The 20624-nt window shown below is 35.1% G+C and overlaps 1 pseudogene; it reads right to left on the reverse strand.

Annotated features, from left to right (window-relative positions):
• Positions 1–14778: 14778 nt before the first annotated feature.
• Positions 14779–19435, reverse strand: LOC113344793 (annotated as a pseudogene).
• Between the last annotated feature and the right edge of the window lie 1189 nt (positions 19436–20624).

Consider the following 20624-nt stretch of genomic DNA (forward strand, 5'->3'; position numbering starts at 1 on the left):
GACTATTGTTGAACCAACAAATGTACAAGTTTGGGTACGGTTACACAATCCTAGAAACGCTCATTTCATTTGTGTGTAACAAGCTAATTTTCGATCTAACGGTTGAAAAATATTAGCTTGAATCGAAATCAGGTTTTCATCTAACGATGAATATTGAATGCTTTCTTACCAAGCTAACATTGATCGCAAACCCTGATTTGAAAGACTATATAAGGGAGAGCTCTAGTAACTGGGATACCTAATCCACACACCTTCTGTGTGATACTAGTTATGCTAAGCTAGAGTCGATTCTCCTTTAACCTTTGGTTTCTTCTTCTAAACCAGGTTAACGACTAAAAGACTTCATTGGGATTGTGAAGCCAGACCGATACTACTTTCTCGTAGTTGTGTGATCTGGTCTTGCTGTTTCTATCGTCCGAGTACAATTGTAATAATTGGCTTGAGATTGATATCTTCGATAGGCAAGATATGAAAGAAATCACAAACACTTCATCTCATTATTTGTGATTCCACAATATCTTTTTTTTCTGCGTCGATTAGGATTATTGTGAGGTGATTGATAATACTAGGCTGTTCTTCGGGAAAATAAGTCTGGTTTATCAATTGTTTCCTGTTCACCTTATTTTAGAGCATTGCTCGGTCGAACTCGCATGCGTTACTTGTGATTAACCTAATTCAGCGCTCTTAAGTCTCCATAAGTTTATTTGTGTTGAGAATTTTTGGTTTAATTAATCATGAACTTCTTGTGGTTAATTTAATATTTTGGATTCAAATTCATACTTGTATGTGATTTGTTATGTCCAAAGAAATCCTTCTTTTCTCTTTCGAAATTAAGGTCGCTCTTGTTGTTCCCTTGGGAATGACATTTTATGGGGGAGAGTTCTTTTTGAACTTGCACTTAATTGTCAAATCTTTGTGGAGAGTGGGGTTGTGGAATATTATAGGGGTTATCTTGTATCTTTAAACTCCTTGATGAATGCATTTAGATTCGGATTTATGATTGCATCTAAATAAGATGATGTGTGTTCTTTCTTTTGGTCATGAAATGTCTCTTTCGGAAATTTCATTAGGATCCCGTTCTTGTACCTTTGCCAATTTTATTGACAAAAAGGGGGAGAATTAATATGTAGTTCACACTACAAATACATATGGTTTTAGGATCATTATGTAAGGGGGAGTGGTTTCCATGTGAGATGGTGTATTGAATAAGGGGGAGTGATACATATCACCATAGTATTGTTGTTGAAGTTGTGATATAATTGAACTTTAATGCTGTGTAATGATACTATGACGCTATATAACAATGATTCAGAACTATTGTTTTCTTGTTATTATAGCTACGGATTTTCAACGACGATGATGCTGAACTTACAACCTTTGGGATCATTGGAGTACTTGGAAGTGACGAAGATTTCAAGTAATGTTGAAGATTAGGCATGTGGAATAAGAGCTACAAAAGTTATTTTTTTTTTGTATTCCATATGTATTAGTAGTTTTTCCACTAAAATTGACAAAAAGGGAGATTGTTAGAGCATTTCTCGGTCGAACTCGCATGCGTTGCTATCTCAAGCATGTTTGTCAATATTAGTGATCAAAACTATAAGTCTTGATTACTATCCTATTAGAGCTAAGGTCTTGGATTAGGATAGAAAGTGTAGTTGAGCTCAAGAATCCATGGCAATCAGCATACAAGACGAAGGACTACTCAAGGAACTGGTGGATCTTCATCGACTAAAAGGTATGTGGAGACTTGAACTTATCTGTCACTCAAAAGTATATTTACTCTATCTCTTACTCTTGAGACAAAAGTCGTTTTGATATATATAATTTCATTATACACATTTGCTATTTCCAGTCGAGTTTATCTCTCCTATCTATTTCTCGAAATGTGTGTTGGTAAGCTTTCGCTTTAGCCGAATTCATCTTTACCAAGTGATGAAAGTCATGTTATGTTTCAATCACTTTGAAAATTGCTCTGACAAAAAATGGTTTGTGAATAACGGCTATATAACGTTCTCTAAGAATGTTTCAATGATTGAAATGAGAGTTTAGATTACATAACCATTGTTATGATATAAGCATTGTTGTGGAAATACATATATATAAGTCCTTATTCTTTGAATCAAAGTTTGCGAACTTTGTTGATCAAGAGAAATGGAAGTGGCGCGAGCCAAGTCCGCGAACTCAGTCCGCGAAATTGCGGAACTTCTCGGCCCGAGATTTTCTGCTGGAGTTTGTGTACTTCTTCCATGAGCTTAAGTCCGCGAACTTCAGCAGGTTATATCTAAAATCGGTTGTTCTTGAACTAATGTTTGAATAAACTAAGGAATGCTTTTGCAAACCGTGGATATAAAGTTCATGAACCGATTCGAGTGAATCAAACCGATTTTGCTTCAATTGTGTCTTGTGTAGTTACATAATATTTCCTTGCAATTGAACAACTCTCTAACTAGTTCATTTGAGTCATTTGAACTAGTTATGGTAAAGAAGAATAAGGTTGATATGAGAGTAATCATATGGCTAAAAATTTGGTTGACTTGTTGAACCAACAAATGTTAATGTTTGGGTACGGTTCCTAAACCCAAAATTGGACATTTCATTTATGTGTGACAAGCTAAGTTTTCGATCCAACGGTTGAGAAATATTAACTTGAATCTAATCATGTTTTCATCTAACAGTGAATATTGAATGCTTTGTTACTAAGCTAACATTGATTGCAAATCCTGATTTGAAAGTGTATATAAGGGAGAACTCTAGCAACTGGGAAACCTAATCCCCACACATTCTGTGTGATCTAGTTGTGCTAAGATAGAGTCGATTCTCCTATAACCTTTGGTTTCTTCTTCTAAACCAGGTTAACGACATAAAGACTTCATTGGGATTGTGAAGCCAGACCGATACTACTTTTCTTGTAGTTGTGTGATATGATCTTGCATCTTCTATCGTACGAGTATAATTGAAATAATTGTCTTGATATTTTATATCTCCGATAGGCAAGATAGAAAAGAAATCACAAACAAACTTCGTCTCATCGTTTGTGATTCCGCAATATCTTTTTTCGCTGCGTCGATTAAGATGATTGTGAGGTGATTGATAATACTAAGTTGTTCTTCGGGAATATAAGTCTGGTATTATCGACTGGTTCATGTTCACCTTGATTTATCAAAAGACTGAACAAAACTCGTAGGTATATTCGTGGGAGACGGATTTATCTATTATCGTAGACTTTTCCGTGTGATACAGATTTGTTTATTAAGTACGTAGCATCCTGCTGGGATCAGAGGCGTAAGAGCATAATTGTACCTTGGATCAGTGTGAGATTTATTAGGGTTCAACTACAGTCCAGACCGAAGTTAGTTTGGAGTAGGCTAGTGTCTGTAACATCTTAATACAGTGTGTGTTCAATCTGGACTAGGTCCCAGGGTTTTTCTGCATTTGCGGTTTCCTCGTTAACAAAATTTTTGTTGTCTGTGTTATTTTAGTTCTGAATTATATTGTTTTATATTTATAATTGAAATAATATAGGTTGTGCGTTATATCATCAATTAGAGCAATCCAACCTTTGGTTGTTGATTGTCATTGATTGATCCTCGGATATTGGTCTTTGGTACCATCCGAGTTATTCCTTGTATTTGATTAGAACTCGCAGTCCCTGCTTGAGTAAATCAAATCAAGAGAGAGATATAAACTCGTTGATATACTTTTAATTGATTGAGTCTTGTTGATTCTCTTAAAAGAATATTCGAGTTTCTCCATACAGATTTCTAAGTGAAATATTGGGTGGTGTTGTTATACCCCCGCTTTTTCAATTGGTATCAGAGCAGGAAAACACGTTTAAGACTTTACAAGTATGTGTTTGTAGCGATCTGACTCTATGGACAGAGGTGATATCTCTATTAACGTACCACCAGTCTTCGATGTCTCTAATTACTTATGGTGGAAAATTTCTATGCGAGCTTTTATTCTAGCGCGTGATTTTCAATCATGGGTATATGTTGTTAATGGCTATGATCCTCCGTTGTGGCAGTTGGAGATGTAAACGTTCCCAAACCTATTGGTGAATACAGCCCTGCTGAGATACTTGCTGCAAAAAAACACTCCGACGGTTTAAATGCGATCATACATGCCATTACCCCAAATCTTCAGCACCATGTAACTAATTGCACTAAGTCGCAAGAAGCTTGGGATATCTTGGAAACCGTATTCGAAGGTAACTCCAGTGAAAAGGAAGCTAGTCTTCAAAACCTTAATTCCGATTGGGAAAACCTTCGTATGGCAGATGAAGAAACATTTGATGAGTTTAATCACAAAGTGTCTGAAATTGTTAATGCATCCTTTGCATTGGGTAAGACTATTCCTGAAAAGGACATTGTAATGAAAATTCTCAGATCGCTGCCATCTAGATACGATTCTATGAAGCATGCCATCGTTGATGGAAATAACCTTGATATACTATCTAGAAATACTCTTGGTGGAAAGTTGAAAATTTTCGATCTTGAACTTGAACAAAGAGAGAAAAGTCATCATTTTAGCAATCATGTTGTTGCATCTGACCGTAAGTCTCGACGTTCTAAATTGACTGATAAAAGTGACGAGAATTGCTTTAATTCGATTTTGTCACTGTTTATACAACATCTTAAGAAATCTCTTAGACAGGGGAAAAGAAAGTCTCAAAAGAAAGCTCAGTCAATTAATAAAAAGTTTCAGAAAAACTATGATAACAATTCCAGTTTCAAGTGCTATAGGAGTATTCACTATACTTCAAAATGTCCTGATACGGAGACGAGTGAGATAACTAAAGCATGGATGGCCACTCTTGACTACTGTCCCGAGGATGATATCTATGATGGTTCTCTTAATCTTTTTGCTGATAATCACACCTATCCTCCCTACAGTTCTGAGTATTCCATGATAAACAATCTTACTTCCTCTGAAATTCTTCATCCTGTAAAGGAAGTCTTAAAAAGGATTGAAAATCTGGAATACCAATGACTAACTTAAAATTGAAGTTGATCAATCCTGATTCGTACAAAACATATCGAAACCTTTTCGACTATGATTGTCGGCAAATTCCTCCTGATTACCTCTTTGAGTCACCCTGACGACAAGGAAAATTTAGAAATCACAAGATTTTATCTATTCCTGTGATTTCCATACATGATAATCAGGCTCACCTTAAAAACATGTGGCACCATGAAACAGGAAAAGCATTCCTCTGTCACCGTTGTTTGTAGAACAAGAAAAAGAAATCTCATACAAACCCTTTCCTTTGTAAAATAGATTTCCAATAGAATGCATAGTTTACGAAAAATCACTCAAGGTATTCCAATCTGTGCTAAAAGAAAGAAAGAATGATGAATATAACTCTTCTTTCATAAAAGCAAAACAAAAAAGGTACATCACATACTGCATACCCTCAAAAGAAGCTAATCGATTCTTTGGAGAATTGGAACAACTACAGTTTGTAATACTGTTTGATGATTTTTGTTTATCCCTCGTAGACAAAAATCTTAATCTTCAAGAGGGTTGTGATGAAAGTTTTTTTTTTGTTACTTAGCCAAGATTTTTGTTCAAACGTTTTCAGTTAAGGATCTTTTCTGTGGATATTTTTTTAGGGTTTTGGTCAAAGGTAATTTTTGATATTTGTATCCCATCCCCACTTGATTTTAAAATGAAGTTTGTCTCCTTAGCATAAAAATTTCTTCTACCGTCTGTATCATGTCTTCTTCAAGCCTTTCTAGTAATGAAGATGATGTTTGGATTGTTCTCTTTCCTTCTAAGAAGATACGATTCGATTCTTCTGATGTGATGAGCCCTGATACTCACGGTTCCTCTCTGGACGGGAACATCTCTGTCTCTCAGTTTGATAAGCTCTCTTTAACCATGAATCTAGTCTTAGAACAAGTTTGTGCCCTTAAAAGTGAACTTGAAGCTTCTTCCAAGAAACTCGAAGAAAAGATGGATCATCTGGAATCGAGGATTGATTTGATTGAAGATGAGTTTGATGAATACAGAGAGGTTGAGAAGAGTACTTAATGTAAGTGAAATGCTTTATAGGAGTTTGTCTAGTAAATCTTCTATTTTTCTTGTTTTGTTTAGAAGAATAAATAGAGATTGGAATATCTTTTTTTTGTGATTACACATAGCTATGTCCAACGTTTTCATCTTCATGTTTTTAGATTTATTGGTTTAAATTCTAAAATTGTTTGGAAGATGATTTTTGCAGTATTAATCTTTATGGTTTTATATATTGCAATATTGTTATGGGATATGTGTGTTTGAGTCCGTGAACTTGATTGTCCCATATCTTGTCAAAAGTAAAGTCGTTCATGAATTGATATGCATGTATTGATGAAAGAATGAATGGACTTTTGACAGATAAAAAAGTTAAGCCTATATTGTCATTTATTGATGGAAGATAGGTTAGAATCTTTTGTTTGCAAGGATTATGTCTATTAAATGTCGTTATGAAAATAGTGATGGAAAATATAATGAATCCTTGTATATTCCGCAGTAATTGATCTTCCCTGATCCATATTTTATGTATTACTGTGTGGCTCCGTAATGTGTCTTATGTTGAGCACGAAACAACCAAGTTGATTATTTTTATGATTAGCCTTGTTGTTTTTCCGTAAGGTATTTTATGTTGAGCATTTTGAACTAAATTAATCATCTTGTTTGGTTATTTAGTTATGACTCCATAAGTCTTCTTATGTTTGAGCGTTCATGACTGGGTTGATTGTTTAACTTAGCCATTGCTCCATAGACTCTCTTATGTGAGTATGACCAATTAAATTGATTAAATTTTTGGTTAATTTGGTTGTGTATTTCGATTAGATTAATTATGGGTTTACTTGTGATTAATCTAATTGAGCCCTCTTAAGTCTCCATAAGTTTACTTGTGTTGAGCATTTTTGGTTAAATTAATCATGAACTTCTTGTGGTTAATTTAATATTTTGGATACAAATTCATACTTGTATGTGATTTGTTATGTCCAAAGAAATCTTTCTTTTCTCTTTCGAAATTAAGGTCGCTCTTGTTCCCTTGGGAATGATATTTATGGGGGGGAGTTCTTTTTGAACTTGCGCTTAATTGTCAAATCTTTGTGGGGAGTGGGGCTGTGGAATACTATAAGGGTTATCTTGTATCTTTAAACTCCTTGATGAATGCATTTAGCTTCGGATTTATGATTTCATCTAAATAAGATGATGTGTGTTCTTTCTTTCGGTCATGAAATGTCTCTTTCGGAAATTTCATCAGGATCCCGTTCTTGTACCTTTACCAATTTTATTGACAAAAAGGGGGAGAATTAATATGTAGTTCACACTAAAAATACATATGATTTTCGGATCATTATGTAAGGGGGGGTGGTTTCCATGTGAGATGGAGTGTTGACTAAGAGGGAGTGATACGTATCACCATAGTATTGTTGTTGAAGTTGTGATACAATTGATCTTTGACGCTGTGTAATAATACTATGACACTGTATAACAATGATTGAGAACTATTGTTTTATTGTTGTTATAGCTACGGATCTTCAACGACGATGATGCTGAACTTACAACCTTTGGGATCATTGGAGTACTTGGAAGTGACGAAGATTTCGAGTAATGTTGAAGATTGGGCATGTGGAATTGGAGCTACAAAAGTTATTTTATTTTATTTTTGTATTCCATATGTATTAATAATTTTACCACTAAAATTGACAAAAGGGGAGATTGTTAGAGCATTGCTCTGTCGAACTCGCATGCGTTGCTATCTCAAGCATGTTTGTCAATATTAGTGATCAAAACTATAAGTCTTTATTACTATCCTATTAGAGATAAGGTCTTGGATTAGTATAGAAAGTGTAGTGGAGCTCAAGAATCCATGGCAATCATCATACAAGACGAAGGAATACTCAAGGAACTGGTGGATCTTCATCGAATAAAAGCTATGTGCACTTGAACTTATCTATCACTCAAAAGTCTATTTACTCCATCTCCTACTCTTGAGACAAAATTCGTTTTGATATATAGACTTTCATTATACACATTTGCTATTTCGAGTCGAGTTTATCTCGCCTATCTATTTATCGAAATATGTGTTGGTAAGCTTTCGCTTTAGCCGAATTCATCTTTACCAAGTGACGAAAGTCATGTTATGTTTCAATCACTTTGAAAATTGCTTTGAAGAAAAATGGCATGTGAATAACGGGTATATAACGTTCTCTGAGAATGTTTCAATGATTGAAATGATAGTTTATATTACATAACCATTGGTAGGATATAAGCATTGTTGTGATAGCACATATATGTATAAGTCCTTATTCCTTGAACCAAAGTTTTGAACATTGTTGATCAAGAGAAATGGAAGTGGCGTGAGCCAAGTCCGCGAATTTCTCGGCCCGAGATTTTCTGCTGGGTTTGTGTACTCCTTCCATGAGCTTAAGTCCGCGAACCCAGTCTGCAAACTTGAGCAGGTTATATCTAAAATCGGTTTTTCTTGAACTAATGTTTAAATAAACTAAGGAATTCTTTTGCAAACCGTGGCTATAAAGTTCATGAACCGATTCGAGTGAATCAAACTGATTTTGCTTCAATTGTGTCTTGTGTAGTTACATAAGATTTCCTTGCAATTGAACAACTCTCTAACTAGTTTATTTGAGTCATTTGAACTAGTTATGGTAAAGAAGAATAAGGTTGATATGAGAGTAATCATATGGGTAACCATTTGGTTGACTTGTTGAACCAACAAATGTTTATGTTTGGGTACGGTTCATAAACCCAAAACTGGACATTTCATTTGTGTGTGACAAGCTAAGTTTTCGATCTAACGGTTGAGAAATGTTAGGTTGAATCTAATAAGGTTTTCATCTAACGATGAATATTGAATGCTTTGTTACTAAGCTAACATTGATTGCAAACCCTGATTTGAAGGTGTATATAAGGGAGAACTCTAGCAACTGGGAAACCTAATCCCCACACATTCTGTGTGATACTAGTTGTGCTAAGCTAGAGTCGATTCTCCTTTAACCTTTGGTTTCTTCTTCTAAACCAGGTTAACGACTTTAAGACTTCATTGGGATTGTGAAGCCAGACCGATACTACTTTTCTTGTAGTTGTGTGATCTGATCTTGCATCTTCTATCGTACGAGTACAATTGAAATAATTGGCTTGAGATTTTATATCCCTGATAGGCAAGATAGAAAAGTAATCACAAACAAACTTCGTCTCATCGTTTGTGATTCCGCAATATCTATTTTCGCTGCGTCGATTAAGATTATTTTGAGGTGATTGATAATACTAAGTTGTTCTTCGGGAATATAAGTCTGGTATTATTGATTGGTTCCTGTTCTTCGGGAATATAAGTCTGTGTTATTTCAGTTTCCACATTATATTGTTTTATCTTTATAATTGAAATAATACAGGTTGTGCGTCAGATCATCAATTGGAGTAATCCAACCTTTGGTTGTTGATTGCCATTGATTGATCCTCGGATATTGGTCTTTGGTACCATCCGAGTAATTCCTTGTATTTGATTAGAACTCGCAGTACCTGCTTGAGTAAATCAAATCAAGAGAGAGATATAAACTCGTTGATATAATTTTAATTGATTGAGTCTTGTTGATTCTCTTAAAAGTATATTTGAATTTGTCCATACATATTTCTAAGTGAAATATTGGGTGGTGTTGTCAGACCCCCGCTTTTTCACCTTGATTTATCAAAAGACGGAACAAAACTCGTAGGTATATTCGTGGGAGACAGATTTATCTATTTTCGTAGACTTTTCTGTGTGATACAGATTTGTTTATTAAAGTCTTCGACTTTGGGTCGTAGCAACTCTTAGTTGTGGGTGAGATCATCTAAGGGAATCAAGTACGTAGTATCCTGCTGGGATCAGAGACGTAGGAGCGTAACTGTACCTTGTATCAGTGTGAGATTGATTGGGGTTCAACTACAGTCCAGACTGAAGTTAATTTGGAGTAGTCTAGTGTCTGTAGCGGCTTAATACAATGTATGTTCAATTTGGACTAGGTCCCAGGTTTTTTCTGCATTTGCGGTTTCCTCGTTAACAAAATTATGGTGTTTGTGTTATTTCTTTTCTGCATTATATTTTGTTATATAATTGAAATATCACAGGTTGTGCGTTGTTCAATCAATTAGAATATCCCACCTTTTGGTTATTGATTTAAATTGATTGAGACTTGGATATTGGTTTATGGTACCATCCAAGTTATCTCTCTAGTATTTGATAAAGACTCGCAGATTTCTATTTTCTTGAGTATATATCAAATCGAGAGATTGAGATATAAACTCTTTGATATACTTTTTATCTAGATTGAGTCTGATTGTCTAGTTGATTCTCTAGAAAGTATATTGGAGTTTGTCCATACAGATTGCTAAGCGAAATATTGGGTGTGGTTGTTGTACCCCCATTTTTTGAATTGGTATCAGAGCAGACAAACACGTTTAAGACCTCAAAAGTTTGTGTTTGTGGCAATCTGACTCTATGGGCAAGAATACTATCTTTGATAATGCAACATCTGTTCGGAGACTCTCGGGTGAGATTTAAAGTCCTGAAACTTCTAAAAAAAACTTTATCTCCTGTTCCTTGACTGAATCTGCATTCGACTGGGAAAAATCTCTTGATGAGAAGTTGGATGAACTGTCAGATGACAGTGATTCAGAAGAAGGAAAAAGTATCGATGAGTAAGTCTCTCAATATATCAAGCTGTTTGACCATGCTTTGAAAGAAAATAAGTCAACAACTTGCTTGAGTAAGTACATGACTCCTCTTTGTCAAGAAAACAAAAAATTGAGAAAACTCTTTAAAGGATATGATGGAGGATATAATCTCCTAAAATCTATCGTTAAAGATCGTGAGGAAGATGTATGAACAAAAAGGTCTGGATGTGATAATCTTCTCCGAAATCTCCTTGTGTTGAAAGAAAGACTTGCAGAAACTGAAGCAAGATATGACTCTCAACAAAAATGTTTTAATGACAAAGAACTCTGTCTTCTTGCCAAAGAAAAATCTTTGGAGACTGACCTTGCAGATGCTCTTGATAAAGTGAAATCACTGGAAGAGAGTCTGAGAAGATTCAATTCTATCTCTACAAAATTGTCTTCTATGATTGGAACATGTAAAGAACATCGTGATACACGTGGTATGGGCTATAAAGGAATAGACGCTCCAAAAACTAGTAAGATCAATTTTGTTAAAGCTGTTGATAATTCTTCATGTGAAAAAACTTTCGCATCTTGTAATGTGGCTAAAAATAAGGATTCTACTTCTTCCAAATCTACTCACACGAGAACGGTTAAGAATAATTCCTTAAACTGCTATTACTGTGGAAATAAAGGACATTCTGAGCGAAGATGTCGTTTTCGGTTAAGGAATGAAAAACTTCACAACATGCTTGCATGGATGTCTAAAGAAGTCATCAAAACTGTCTCTCACATTGTTGGAGTAAAGGGCACTTTCGACAATCAAGAAAACTACTATGATAAGTTTTTTCTTAATCGTGCCTTTAAAACAAAAAATGGTAGCAGGAAGAACGACCGAAGAGTAACTGACTTCTATAATAACTCTGAAAAGAGGAAAAGACATAGGAGAAATAAAGAAAGGTCAAGTTTCTTTTCACTCCCTGAAGAAGGCCGCAAATCCAAGAGTTCAACTCCAGATTGCTTACATATCAATAATCGAGTCTCAGAACTTAAGATAAGCATAAACAGACTCAAACGGGGCATCAAAAAAACATGGAAAGCGATTAACTCAGATACTCGTAGTCCATCTCTTAAAAAAACTCCTTCAACTATGTCATGTTATTTGTCTCTAAATTCTTCTGAAGGAGAAAAAAAAGAAGTCAAAATTGATTAGCAAAATTCTCATCTTAATACACCATGACTGCTCACTACAACATCCCTCTTTTAATTTAAGAAGGATGCTCATTGTTCTCAAGAAGTGTGTCTTGAGAAGTGTTGTCAAGGTTATATGTATTCTCTTCCCTTCTTGTTGTTGATCTTTAAAATATATTGAGCTTCGCTCCAGTTTTTCTCTAGTAGATAATCAAGATCCTTTGTTCTTGAGAAAATTTCCTATTTGCGTGTACTTCCTCCAAATAGTTGGTTCTCAACTATTAGTTTTGACACTCGAACTTCATTCTCCTTCCTTTTTGTCACATCTTAAGGCCGTGACCACCAGTGCATGAACTTCTGGCCCACATGAACGTGTACAAGTTCTCTTAGGGTTTTCCATAGAACTTATTTATATACTTGGGTGTCATCCCGTGTTACACTGTTCTGAAAGGTCAAAGGTTTTTGTGTGCACAATGAATGGAGGAAACGAAGATGATGAAGTCAAGAAAGGAAGACTATCGAGTTTCATGAGAATCTTGTTTTCATAACATGCCTCCATGCCATTGATCATGAAAACAAACTACCAGTTCAGATATCATCACAACTGGTAGGAAATCTTCTTCAAGATTTTGAAGTCATACGTGAACAACTCGGAATCACAACAAGGAATCTTGAGTTTTTGAAAAACGAATTGAAGAAAGCAACTGATGAGCTCGTCCATGTTCAATCTCTGGTTGCTGACCGGATCTAGTGTTTTTCAGATCATGTTCTCTATAGGAGTTTATGTTTGCCTAGTAAATCTTCTATTTTGTTAGAAGAAAAACTTTGGAATAGCCATTATTGTGTAATCACATAGCTATGTCCAATGTTTTCATCTTATTTTTTTTAGATTTATTGGTTTAAACTCTAAATTTGTTTGGAAGATGATTTTTGCAGTATTAATCTTTAAGGTTTTATATATTGCAAATTTGTTATGGGATATGTGTGTTTACTTTCGTGAACTATGATTGTCCCATACCTTGTCAAAAGTTAAGTCTTTCGTATGTCGATATGCATGTATTGATAAAAGAATGAATAGACTTTTGAAAAATACAAAAGTTAAGCCTATTATGTCAATTATTGATGGAAGATAGGTTAAAATCTTTTGTTTGCAAGGATTATGTCTATTTAATGTCGTTATGCGAATAGTGATAGAAAATAGAATGAATCCTTGTGTATTCCGCATTATCGATCTTCCATGACCCAGATTTTATGTATTATTGTGAGGCTCCATAAAGTGTCTTATGTTGAGCATTGAACGACCAAGTTGGTTATTTTTATTATTATCTATGTTGTTGTTCCGTGAGGTACTTTAGGTCGAGCATATTCAACTAAATTAATCATCTTGTTTGGTTATTTAGTTGTTGCTCCGAAGGTTTTCTTATGTCGAGCATCACTAATTAAATTGATTACTTTTGTGATTAGTTTGGTTGTGTATTTAGATTAGATTAATTATGGGTTCTCTTGTGATTAATCTAATTATATGTTTTTAAGTCTCCATAAGTTCACTTATGTTGAACATTTGTCGATTAAATTAATCATGGGTTCTCTTGTGGTTAGTTTAATTGCATATTTTTGGATTCAAATTCATACTTGTATGTGATTTGTTATGTCCAAAGAAATCTTTCTTTTCTTTCGAAAATAAGGTCGCTTTTGTTGTTCTTTCGGGAATGACATTTTATGGGGGAGAGTTCTTAATTGAACTTGTGCTTAATTGACAAATCTTTATGGGGAGTGCGGCTATGGAATATCATAGGGGTTATCTTGTATCTTTACAAACTCCTTGATGAATGCATTTAGATTCGTCTTTATGATTGCATCTAAATAAGATGATATATTTTTGGTTTCTTTTGGTCATGAAATGTCTCTTTCGGAAATTTCATTAGGATCCCGTTCTTGTACCTTTGCCAATTTTATTGACAAAAAGGGGGAGAATTAATATGTAGTTCACACTACAAATACATATGGTTTTCGGATCATTATGTAAGGGGGGTGTTTTCCATATGAGATGGAGTATTGACTAAGGAATAGTGATACATATCACCGTAGTATTGTTGTTGAAGTTGTGATACAATTGAACTTTGACGCTGTGTAATGATACTATGACACTGTATAACAATGATTGAGAACTCTTGTTTTCTCGTTGTTATAGCTATGGATTTTCAACAACGATGATGCTGAACTTACAACCTTTGGGATCATTGGAGTACTTGGAAGTGCCGAAGATTTCAAGTAATGTTGAAGATTAGGTATATGGAATAGGAGCTACAAAAGTTAATTTATTTATTTTTTGTATTCCATATGTATTGATAGTTTTGTCACTAAAATTGACAAAGGGTGAGACTGTTAGAGCATTGCTCGGACGAACTCGCATGTGTTGCTATCTCAAGCATGTTTGTCAATGTTAGTGATCAAAACTATAAGTATTGATTTCTAGTCTACTATAGCTAAGCTCTCGGACTAGGATAGAAAGTGTAGTCACTACAACAAAACATACGTTTAGTGACAAAATTTTATGTGACCAACAAATTTTTGTCTGCAAATATAGTGTTTAGGGAGGAATATTTTTTTGGTCACAATATATATTTTTTTGGCGACAAACGGTAAATTTAGTCTTTAAAGTTGTCACTGAAAACTTTTGTGACCAAGTATGGTGACCAACTCTGTCTCCGTCTCTAAATATCTTTTTTGTGACCACATATAGTGACCAATCCTGTCTCCGTCTCTAAATTTTTCTTTGTGACGAATTATTTTGGTCACGTAATTGGTTTCTAGCGACAAAGAAAAATTATAGTCTCCAAACATACTATTGCTAACGATCGAAGACTTTTGTCCCTGAATATATCTTACACTGAAAAAATTAGTTTATCGCCGAAATGAATGCCCATCAAACAAAGATTTTGCCGTTAGAACTATTAGTATCCAAACAAATTATTGTCGCAAATGGATTGTTTTCTACCAATGGAAAAAAAATTGGTCCCTGAAAAATCTATTGCTGACAACGTGTAACTTTTGTCCTTATATCTATTTAGGCATAAAAAAATTGGTTCGTCATCTAAATGAATACGAAGCAAATTTGAAATTTCGCCGTTAAAACTTTGTAATGACAAGACAAATTGTGGTCACAAAATCCAAATATTCGGTGACTGCTTGTGATTTAGTCTGCTCAGAGGAATTGAAGTGGTGTTGTTGCTTCGAGTATGACTGGGACAGTTGTTGCAAAGACACTCCTCACAGGCATCACCTGAACCTGAATCATCAGCAGATTTGGTCATGATGGAGCTTCGACTACCTTCGAAGTAACACGAGAAAGGGAATAATTCGGCACACCGTATCAGAAGAGACTGAGCAGTGGTTGAGCATTTTGACCAATTAAAATTCCTTGTAATACATTTCGAGTCGAAGAGATAAACTGAAGAAAATAGCTATGTTGCATTCCTTTTCGTACTGGATCTGGTAGAAAAAACCATCATACCTTGTGATGTTTGCTCAATTCATGAAAAGCAGACTCGCAATCCATTTTAAGCGTATTTACACAAACATATTGAGGCTTTGAGACGTCTGCAAAATGAGATTATAAAATCAATACAGACAATAAGGTTACTTGAAATCCATTCTAAGCGTAATCTGTTGTGGGCTCAATTCATAATAAGGCAACTTAAAATTGAATGAAGACCATGGAGTATGATATCTAAAGCGTTGAGGTTCATACAAATATTTCTCATCTGTACTAGAACACGACGCTGAAGGATTGTTGTCATTCATAGGGATGGTACCGTGATTATCAGCAATCATCTGGTTACCTGGCTCTGAAACTGAACCCTCTTCCAGGTTATCTGATACCGAAGCATCACTGTTTATACCACTGGTTTCAAGGCGTTCCATCAGGAGAGAAACACTAGCAATTCCAGCATTTAGCTCTCTTCGTACTTCAGTACCAAGATCATCCATCGCAGTGTTTCGAGAAAATAGCATCTCCTTCCATCATTTGGTACTTTTTGTAATCGACTCTTTGTACCTTAGATAACAATATTAATAAATAAGCTAGAATTCAACAATGACCAACTTGTAACTCAATTAACGTAGGATGCTATTCTCATTTCTGTGACCAATACCTTGTTGAAACCGCATTAAATTTTTATTTTAGAGTTTCATAGAAAGACTGTAACTCAGATGGCCCTGCTCTATCTTGATCTATTGGGGAAGATTGACCTGCAGAATTACTAAATGGCCAAAACAATAAGAAAAAAACGGGTGAAAATGAGAAAAAAGATCAACAAAATGCAAAAGATGCATCAAAACAATCCAACCACCAGAAGAAAAAAAGTATGACAATTTGGATCGCCGTACATTGGACTACTAAAGGAAAATCTACGTTGATTAGCTGCGGAATGACCAGATCCAGATGCTGAAGTAGGACTCTGATCAGCTTGCGGAGCAAGAAATTTTGGGGTCCCTGAGGAGGTTTCAATTCCCACCGTCATTATAGGTGAATTTGGACTAGCTGCAGCAACTGGATGAGCAGGTTCATCGTCCCCAATTTCCTGAGCTGGAGTGGCCGTAATAGGAGTGGAAGAAGCTGCATTAGGCTGAGATGAGAACACCAAGAACTGTGGTCGACCCTGACCAGATGACCTATTTCGGTGGTCGTCCCTTCTATACATGTGATGTGCCCTTCCCATTGCAGCAGCAGCAGCCAAATGTTGGATAATACACTCTTCAAGTTCAGCATCATTTGCGCCTACAGGTAACTGCATCGAAATGAAAATATAAGCATGAGTAACCACCAAGAACAAATTTTAAATTTTCTGGTTGTCATCGCAACTTTTTTCCTTTGATCGTAGTTACAAGGTCGGAAAAAATATATACGTGTTGTAATTCAAAATCTCCAAGAGCAGGATGATGAAATATTATGGGATTTCGTGGTCGGTTGGACCTAATGTTCCTCTCATGTTCCACAGCCTCAAGCAATTCTTGGATAGAAAGACAAAGGTTCCATTAAGATAATTAGTTTCAGAGGAACTCAAAACACAAAACAAAAACAGACCAGTAAAACAAGAATGAAAACCTGGTGGGATCCTTCAGGCTGATGGATTACCAGCACATGGGGCACTGCGAACTTCTCTGACACCTAAAAGATGAACAATAACATCAATTAGCAAACACATATTCCACCAACTAATCTAAGTTAAGCTTTCCAAAAACTAACTCCAAATGCTGACCAAGCAAAGTTTAGTACAACACAAACATGGATTTTTGCCCTTGAGACAGACAAACCATCAATTTGCCTTCGACGCCGGTACTAATTTCTGCCCTTGAGACAGACAAACCATTCTCTCGGAACACCCTAGTGATGTCTGATAGCAATCCCACTATGTTCTTAGTGCACACATCCAACTTCAACCCCTGTATTTTGAGAAAAAGAAATAAGAAGCAGAAGATAGAAAACAAGGATTAGAAAAAGGACTTCTAGCAGTGATCAGGTGATAATCTTAGGCATAGGTTTGATTGATAAATGTGTTGATATCTTAAGTAGATGAATATACAGCCGTGCATACATACATGGGAGACCCTGCGTTCTGCAGCTGCTACTAAGTACTGCTTGACCCTTTGTCTCTCCCTCTCTAAACCCAGAGTGCAACCATCTCTCTGCCTGATATAGTACTCCTGTTTCCGCACATACAACAGACAAATCATTGTTAACCTCAATAAAAGCCTTCTAGCTCTGCCACCTGCAGGTTCATACATGGTTCAGATGTCGTCAGGTCAAAGTTTATTTCATCTGAAATATACCAGTAATTTATCATGTGGAGAACTAGGACCAGTTGTCATAGTAATCAAACATGCAGTAATATCTTAAAAGTTATAAATTTAATTGATATCCTCTTTTGTTGTTTAAGGAAACCAATCTCAAAAGTGAAAATCACAGCTGGTTTTACAAAACCAAAAACGACTAAGTCATTCAAAAGCGATTATGGCAGAGATTTTAATTGAAAGAGTATGAAACTAAAAACGAAGATGAAAGTCCAGGAATGGTTAGTTGATTGGACCTGGGCTAAAACTAGAATAACTTTATTTTCTGATTCCTAGAGGAAACCAGCACAATCTCCAATTGCAAATACATCCTCCACAGAAGGTACACGCATCCATTAATCAATACCAATCCTGCATTACCATGATCATATAAACACGCAAGCGTATATCATCAGTGGGATTGATTTGATTCCATGGAAGAGGAACACATCAACAACCATACTCAAAAAAAAAAAAATAGATGTAAGTAATTGAAATTGACTTGATTCCATGGAAGAGGAACCCATCAACAACCATACTCAAAAACAAAGAAACAGATGGAAGTAATTGGAATTGATTTGATTCCATGGAAGGGGAACCCATCAACAACCATACTCAAAAACAAAGAAACAAATGTAACTAGTAATTGGAATTGATTTGATTCCATGGAAGAGGAACCCATCAACAACCAAACTCAAAAACAAAAAAACAGATGTGAGTATTTGGAATTGATTTGATTCCATGGAAGAGGAACCCATCAACAACCATACTCATAAACAAAAAAAAAAAAATGATGTAACTAATTGGCATTGATTTGATTCCATGGAAAAGGAACCCATCAACAATCATACTCAACAACGCAAAAGGCTAAAGAATCACAAATGTATATTACTTACAGTCAAAGTACCAAAAAAATGAGATTTAAAACACCAGATTTCCGTCACCAAGTAACCAGTGTGTGGAGTTCTAAACCATTAGGGAAGCTTGAATAAATTCATAGAAGAAGAACCCATCAAGCAATCACACCATTGAAAATAAAAAGGGTTTTAAAAGAAAAATCAAGGAAAATTGTCATGTAAAACAAAAAATATAAAGACTACCTTGAAGATAAGAAACAAGATTTTGAAGAGATTATTGGTAAATGTACAAGTTACTTAGGGTTTATATAGCCTACTGAAATTCGAAACCCAAAACAAATTAGCGGGAATCATCCCGCCAAAAGAAACTAAACCTCAATTTTATTCGGAAATTAGTTGCTTGATTTAGGTCTGAATTTATTTTGGAGGGAGTATAAAAATCAATGAATCAAATCAGCAGCGGGAAAAGAAAAAATAATTTTGCTCAATTTTAGACGGAAATTGGTTACTCAATCCGGCGAAATCGGTGATTTGGTTTTCCTTAATCTTCAGAGAAAGATACGGAAAATTCCTAAATATTGAAGATTTGGAGAGGAGAATATCTTAAGTTTAGGGGAGCTAGAAAAAAAGAAAAATAGATACTAAGATTATGGGTCGTGGTGTACCATTCCACATAAAACTCACCTCAAAACTGTCAAACCCATTTTAGGTGTTGGCAACTAAAATCAGTTTATTTGAAGAAACTCCACTCCATCTCCATTCACGTCTCTATACAGACACCATCAAACAACTATCGCTCTGAGAATACAAAATCCATGAACCCCAAAATTCAGACCATAATGAAAACCAAACTCCATCATCACTATCAACTCATGAAGCCTCCATCTTATTTCGATACCACCAAAGCTCTGTCATTGATAAGAAATGGCTTTTAATTTTTGTACACAAAACTTTTCTAAATTAGAGAAAAAAGAAAATAAAAAGAAACGAAGTGTGTGATATAAGTGTAGGACACGTCACACTTACACCTCTAGTGCTACACCACGTGCTGCTTATCAGAAAATTTCTTTGTAAGTGGTGCTTGCTTGATGAATAGTAATGAACAATAATTAAGAACATGGCTCGACACGTTTATTCTTATTACATACCCCATTTATTAGACACATCCTAGTTTGGGATTAAGGCATTTGCCCACCCATTACAAAGGATGATGGGTGTCTAAATTTGATGAATCTAGAAATTTATATAAAATTTTAATACTACCAATTTATCCTATTAAATCCTAATAATAAAAATAAAAACAAAAATCCAATTTTTTGAAATCAAAGTTTTATAAGAATCAGTCTACATCTATGTACTTGTAAACCGATTTCATTTAGAAACGGTTGTTGTTCATGCCCATAAGACGGATTATCCTGGATGGGCATTTTGGTTGGAGAACATTGTACCAGAACCGGTCAACATTCATGCCCACATAGCCCGATTCTGATATGAAAGTGATAACTGATTATTTTTTTTGTGTATCATGTAAACCAATTCTGGTTAACCCATTATTTTCACTTGCTATTTGATCATAGTACACGATTTCAGTTCAAGTACAAATGAAAATAGTTTTATACTAGAATTAAAAATGCGTAGGATTTTATTCCAAATTTGAAAACGAGTATAATTTTATACTCGAATTGAAAATGAGTATAACTTCTCAAACGATCTAAAAATGAGTTTTTAGCCTTTATCGTTCATGGTGATTTTTATCTTCACCTTTTTTGTGATCATGTTTTATGTTAATGGTTTATAATTAAGATTTTAAGTAACAATTTAAAAATTGGTGGAACATATAAATAATAATTCAGTAATTAATTTAAGTAACAGTTGAAAAGTCTGAGTTAAATACTAGCTAGCTTGAGCAGGATCCTGACATCTTGATTTCGCAAATGGCCTAATCATTAATCCTTTTGCAAGCACTAGCATTTGAGCAAGGGATATCGAGATACTATCACTGCTTGAAGGAATGGGTCAGGGAGAAAAGACAAGCCAATGTCGAAAGAGCTCCGCAAGCAAGATCTTTCCTGATCAAGAAGCAGTTCTATGTAA

This window comes from Papaver somniferum, unplaced genomic scaffold, assembly GCF_003573695.1.
Source record: "Papaver somniferum cultivar HN1 unplaced genomic scaffold, ASM357369v1 unplaced-scaffold_8, whole genome shotgun sequence".
NCBI lineage: Eukaryota > Viridiplantae > Streptophyta > Magnoliopsida > Ranunculales > Papaveraceae > Papaver > Papaver somniferum.